We start from the raw sequence: 7,112 nt of genomic DNA, 5'->3' as shown, positions 1-7,112 counted from the left end.
GCTCACACAGGAAGGACAAAGGGTAAAATATTTAACTTCAGCAGTGTTTGACTCTATTCTGCGCAGTGAGAAAACCTTAAGGCGTCAAGGTCCACCATTTCTTACTTGTTTTCAGTCAGGTCAAGTTTCTAAGCTTTCTAAATCTCTGTTTTCTGGCTAATGAAAAGAAAATAGGATTCCACTGAGTCTCCTATCTACCTACTCTAGGACTTCTGTGAGGATCAAATGAGATGAGGCATGGGAAAATGCTTCACAGACATTTGGTTACAATGTGAAGTGTTTCCACCTGGCTATAAAGCAAGTTGTGTTCCTGGGTTGAAGAAACTGTAAGGGGGCTAGTCGTCACTAGGGAGAGGAAGCTGGGCGTTGCTATGTGACATCATTACCTGGCACTCATAGCAACCATTTTGGGCTGGGCTGGGCTGTGGGCTGCCTTTTGTGCCATGGGGTCTTGGCAGCATCGGCTGTGATTTGGTGGGCTGTTGCTCTGGGGTGGTGCAGGGCCTGTGTCCCACTTGGGAGAAGCCGAGTGTTGCTTTGTGGGTGCCAGGTCCATGGTGCTATTTCTCTGTGCGCATCACGGCAGCTCCTGCATTGAGTGTCTGCCCCCTGGTGGTCACTGCATGTCATAGTGTCTGGTCAAAAGGTGGGAAGGACACTCAGCATATTAGCCTTTTATATAGATAGATATGAGGATAAGCAGACTAGGTCTTAATATTTGTCTTTGAGTTTTTTAAATAAAGGAACCTTTACTTAATGATTCTAGTGACTTTGCTCCAGGCCAGGTTGCTCAGGACAGGACACACCCCAGTGGGCTCGCATGTCAGAGTGGAGCCCTACTGACCAGGTGTCCAGGTACTGGTGACTCCAGGTACATGCCTGGTTAGACAACACCGGGCTTCTGCCAAGCACTGAGCCCACTTCTTACTCAACCATGTCCTTTGTTTCTAGACTGGGACTGGGACAGCAGCACCACTAGACAGAGTTTGCCTCTTGAAAAGTCTATATTTCTATGATCGCTTCACTGACCACAGAGCACACGATTGGGACATCTTAGTTGCTACTGACCAACCCCATCAAGCCAAAGGGCCACCACCTTGGCCCCTTTGTACACACTGTGGGACAGCGAATCGGGCTCCAGAGGGAGTTCCCTCTGTTTCCTTTCTTCTGCATTTCTGTCTTGTGGGCGGACGGATTCAGGCTGAGGAGGGGATGTGTGTCAGGGAGGGCAGGAGAGGAGTTTCCCACAGGCAATCCTCACTTATCTGCAGTCAAAGGAGTTTTTCAGACTCCGTTGCTCTCTTCCCTCCTTGCCACATCCACAGTGCCTTTCTGAGGAGCTTCCCCTAAGCACTCCTGAGCTGCTGTGCCTATGAGCCCGTCTCTCTAGGCAGCCCCTGGGAAATGGTGACTCCACACATGTGGTCATTAACAAGACCATGCCGAGTTGTGGCTGAACTCTGAACCAAGCTCATCTGCTTGGTTTCTTTGGATATAGTACAGATGCTCCCACAATCTGGCAACAAGACCATCCTTGGAAAGGACTGTGGGTGCCCTGGAGGGGAGGAGGCCACTCCAGTTTACTTGCAAAGCCCCAGGGAGTCAGGGCAGAGTAGCTTCTGAGGCCAGGAATTCCCACAACAGGAGTTGTAGTGCAGGGGGGAGGGAGTGGGGGGAGGGGGAAAGGGTGAACACTATTTCACCAAATACGTCTGGAATGCAAAAACCTCCTGTCCTAATCCGCTTAACTCAGAGCATGGGAGGAGGTTACTAAAGTCAGATGATAGGGTCTTGAATTTTTATATTTTTTTCAGGATTTTATTTGTTTGTGAAGATCTTAAAGCCAGAGGGCTGAAAGCCAGGGTCCCTGTTTGCAGGCACAATAGAGGCTGAAAGTTACAAATGTTAGAAATGGAGCAAATAACATCATGATGTATATTAGGAAAAAGCAAAAGGCTAAATATGACTTTGCAATGCACGGGCCGATCAGCGGATATTGGATGATGTGGACTCCAAGCGCAGGCTCCAAGAGTGAGCCTGGGTAGGGCACTGTAGCAGCAATCAAAGCTGCACCCAGGACAGTCTCTCATGTGTGCTCAGCTTCATAAGCCTTACCGCTACGTCTCATCCTTCCGTGCATGGGTCTTCTGAAATGCTTTCCTCGTAAGTCCGTGAAAGGACCTCATTTTCACCAGCAACACACCTACAGCATGTGACTGAGAGCTGCACACACGGTCCCTCACAGGTGGGCTCCAGGCTGTGTAAACAACCCCCTTTACCTCCAATCCCACCATCTACCCTTCTCTCTGCTTTGGTTAAAAATCTGGCTGAAAGGAGAGGGTGGTCAGGGACACCATGGGTCACTAAGGAGTCTCTGTGAAATGTGGCCATGTCATTATATTCTGGCTGGACATGGGGTAGCAGAATGCCAACCCCCATCATAAACCCCAGGATGAAAATGAAAGCTGGGCTGGGGAAGCCTTGAACTTGTTTCTGGCCCACAGGTGACACAGCCCTTTCCTCAGAGTGGTAAGTTAGCGTTGAAATACCTTCTGAAACCCTGAGTCACTCAATCCTGGAATTATGGGTGTAGACCAGACTGGGAACTTGCTGGATCCTTTTTAACGTAACTTGGACCCACACTAAGCATCTGGGAGACCTGGAAGAGGCCCATGTCATCTGGACTAGGCACCAGTCACAGGCAAATGGTAGACAGGCTTTAGACTTTCTGGGATTGCTCAAGAGACCCCAGTGCCACTTGGATTCTCCCCACTTTCTGGCTCTGCCAAATAGCCAAAAAGTCGGGATGAATGAAGGCGTGCATGAACAAATAAATTGTAGCTGCCCTTGCCTTGCAAAAGCAGAACTTAGCGGGGTCCCTCTGCTGCCAGTAGACATGGGGTCCTTTCATGGAGCCACAAGCAAAGCATTTCAGAAGAGCCACTCATGGGAGGATGAGAGGTAGTAGTAAGGTTTATTGACACTGGAGCAAACGCAAAAGTTCCGGGCTCAGCTCTGTCCTGCTGTGGGAAAAATCCAGCTTTGTCTTCATCGAGCCCAGAAGAAAGGCCAGTGTCCAAAAATTCTGTGCCATGCGAAAGCTTCGTCCAGTTCGGCCTCTGCCCTTGTCCAGCTAGCGTAGTCTGCTCCCAGCTGCACTCTGCCTGGCGTGCATTGCCCCATCCAGGCTTGGCTTGGAGCCGGCGCTTGGAGTCCACGCAGCTGCCGGGCCTCGGGTGGCTTCAGGGCTCTATGAAGAGAGAATGCATGAAAGAGCTGGGCCAGCGTGTGGAGAGAGAGAGAGAGAGAGAAAGAGAGAGAGAGAGAGAGAGAGAGAGAGAGAGAGAGAGAGAGAGAGAGAGAGAGTGCTTTGTTAAGTTTGGATTATGTTATACTGGGTTTGGGAAGGACCAGGCTAACCAATGAACTAAGTTCAAACTAACCAATGAACTTCCTAATCTTTTGTGGGCTGGTATTGGGTCCTCCTCCTAACCAATCCATTTCCTAAATCTTCCGGGGTTCTGTGTCCCTTATCCAGTTCAATCCTTCTCCCAGGCTAGGCTCCTACCCTTATGGTCACCATCTTAGTTCTTCCTGCACATGCCTTATAGAAGGACCTCCCTCTGAACCATCTTGGCTTCTGCACATGTACCCAGCACAGGAATTTCCCCTCTACTGTTTCTTCTTCCCTCCCTTAGTCCTGGCAAGGGACCAGCTGTACCGTGGGGAGATTGGAAAGCTGGTCCTTCATTCCTACACGGGAAGGAGGGACAGTAATCCCCTTGGCAGGGCAATGATCTGATCCCCTGAGGCACATATGAAAGCTGCAACTTCCTAGGGAACCAGGCTTAGTTTATTATGCTTGATGTCTGATTCTCTTTACTAATATCTAGCTACCTATGCCAACAGGTGTGTGCACTCGGCTGGTCCTCAGTCCAAGCATATTTCCTGGTCTCAGTCCCTTGTGCTCTGATACCATTGAGCTCTGAATCTTTAAGCTGAGTGACGGAGTTCTGTTCCAGCTCACAGGTGACAGACCCTGAATGCACAGCCTCTCCTTGGGGGTGATTTAGAAACCCCAAGTCAAAAGCCTGCTTAATGCCTCAGCCAGGGATGTTTCGGAAGACGAGCTTCTAGACTCAGCTGAGAATAGCCTGTGTGTACTGAGAACAAGAGTGTTACCTAGGCACAGGGAAGACCCTCTATTCGAAGGACAAACTGACATTAGCAGACATTCCTTGCTGGAACTTGTCAGATGGAAGAGCAAATGCTGAGTGCCAGCAGGACCCCAGCAGTTGGATAATTTCCAAAGTTATCATTGTTTATATGTTTACTAGAGGCCCAGTGCACGAAATTTGTGCATGGGAGGGGCTCCCCTCAGCCTGGCTGCACCCTCTCCAATCCAGGACCCCTCGGGGATGTCCGACTGCCAGTTTAGGCCTGCAGCAGTCAGACATCCCTCTTACAGTCCAGGATTGCTGGCTCCTAACCGCTCGCTTGCCTGCCTGCCTGATTGCCCCTAACCACCTCTGCCTGCCAGCCTGATTGCCCCCTAACTACTCCCCTGCTGGCCTAATTGCCCCTAATCGCCTCTTCTTGTGGCCTGATCACCCCCTAACTGCTCCCCTGCTGGCCTGATCGCCCCTAACCACCTCTGTCTTGGCCCCCACCATCGTGGTTTTGCCCGGAAGGACGTCTGGAAGATGTCTGGTCTAATTAGCATATTACCTTTTTATTGGAATAGATAGATACATTCATATGTAATTTATATATAAACTAGAGGCCTGGTGCACGAATTCATGCATGGGTGGGGTTCCTCAGCCTGGCTAGTGATTGGGGCTGATTGGGGCCGGCTGGCCAGGGGGAGGGAACATGGGAGGTTGGCCGGGCATGGAAGGTTGGCTGTGAGAGCACACTGACCACCAGGGGGCAGCTCCTGCATTGAGTGCCTGCCTCCTGGTGGCCAGTGCACTGGGCCTCTATTAAATATATAGCAACCGGTCAATTGGTTATAACGGTAGCTTAGGCTTTTATATAAAGATTCTGCATGTTCTGAGGTGGCACAAGTTTTGAAAACACACAATGTTTAAGCAGTTTCTCTTCTTTCATACACATGTGCTTACCTTTGACTCACAATATGTTTACTGACATGTTTTTATTATATTAATAAATTATAAGTTAACATAAATGTCCACTTACAAGGAGATGACTAGGTAAATTGTGATCCATTCATACAATGCCACACTCTGCAGCCATTAAAAATGAGATTAACAGCATACAGAAGTACTCATGATAGTTACTAAGTAAAAAGGCAGACTCTAATTTTATGTGAACTTAATTTTAACCCCTCCCCACAAAATCAACAAAAGCAAAGCTTTATATACATATATGCATATATATTGAAAAATACTAAACTGGCTTATACTAATATTTACATAGTTATCTGTTCTTTTTGGGGTTTTCTATAGTGGTTATGCACTAATTTAAAAATTTTAAAAATGTTATTTTTTTTTAAGGACACTTAGAAATTGTTTATTTTGGAAACTCATGGGGTAAGACCCTGGACCTTCCACCAACAGACGCAAACTGTGCACCGAAATCAAGTGCTAATGACGTGGGTTGGCCGACGGAGTGCAGGCCAAGGATTGTCAGGGTCATGGCTGCAACCTTCCCCTTCATTTCCCTGAGCTGATTAATCCTGGTATCAACCAACAAAGTGAAACTATCCACTTTGTTCATAAGGGCAGCATAACTCACATACGTAACCCATGCTGCGGGCAGCGGGGCCTGGGAGGGCCTGCCGCTCGGCTGTGCTGACTGACCCTCTTTCCTGGGGCAGGTCCGCATTCAGGGGTGAGCAGCAGCACCTGCTCAGGAGCTCCGGTGCCTGCTGGTGGCCCCAATCTGCTCGCCTCCCTTACTACCCTCAGAGGCGAAGGGTCCTGTTACCCTCACCCTAACACCCTAACCAAATGAACCCCAAGGGCAAGCTGACGGGTAAAAGGCGTCACAGATGGTGGCACCCTGCCTGAGAGGTATGGAAAAGGATAGAGTGCAAGGTGCTGGCTTTGCCTTGGTGGTAGTGGGGGTATGAGGGGTTTCTGCTGGCTGTGCTCAGGGGGGGTCCTAGACATCTCTCACATCAACCCAAAGCCCCTATGATCCACTGTCCAGTTGTGGGCCATGGTAACCCCCTTCTACTCCCAGGGAGACAAAGCTTGAGGCCCAATATCTCTTGGCTGTTGAGAGTCTAGAGGGCACATGGGCAGTGCAGGTGCTAAGTAAGGGAACCAAGCTCAACAAAATACCACCTACTTATTCATTCATTTGTTCATTTAACGCATTTTGAGTGCTTACTATGTGCTCTGCCACTATAGCAGCACAGCAGATAAGGACCCTCTCTTCATGGAGCTAACATTCCCGGGTGATAGGAGACACCTGACAAGTAGGTAACTAATAAAGTATAATGATAAGTGTTGTCATGAAACTATAACATCATGATGTGATGGAGTACCTGAGGGCAGGGCGCTTGGTTCCTGCAGAAGCCAACGTGTCCAGCAGGGGCCCGTGAGGGCAGGGAGGGCAGTGAGGGCAGGGAGGGGAGTGATCCTCAGTACAGCACTGAGACAGGAGAGAAAGAAGTTAAGGGAAGATCCCGACAAGTGGGACGAGGGAGTCGGAGCCCACAGCACAGGTTGATAAGCCTCTAGGCCCTCTCACCGGTGCCCCCACCTCCACACACGATCAAAGAGAAACAGCCTATGGCAGGAAACCTCTGTGGTGGTCGCAGAAGTCACTAAGAACTACCTAACACAGGATCAATCCAAGATGGAGGGAAAATTAACCGGAAACCCCAGAGCTGGTTATACCATCATTATCCTGAAAACTGACACCACAAGTAGAAGGGGCTGAGGGGGACAAATGCTACACTTTGGAATGGACCATGCTAGGAAAAGGCCCCTCCCCCCTCTTCTCCCCACCAGCCAGGAGGTGGAGACAGGATTTAGCGCCACAAAATTCAAAAACTGGAAATATAAAATCCCAAGAACTAATTGACCATGTGCGCAACTTACTCATGAGTTCACCCCGTCCGCTTGGACCTGCACTTACCG

This window comes from Myotis davidii, unplaced genomic scaffold (assembly GCF_000327345.1).
Source record: "Myotis davidii unplaced genomic scaffold, ASM32734v1 scaffold674, whole genome shotgun sequence".
NCBI classification, from domain to species: Eukaryota; Metazoa; Chordata; class Mammalia; order Chiroptera; family Vespertilionidae; genus Myotis; species Myotis davidii.
Note: the sequence above shows the minus strand (reverse complement) of the source record.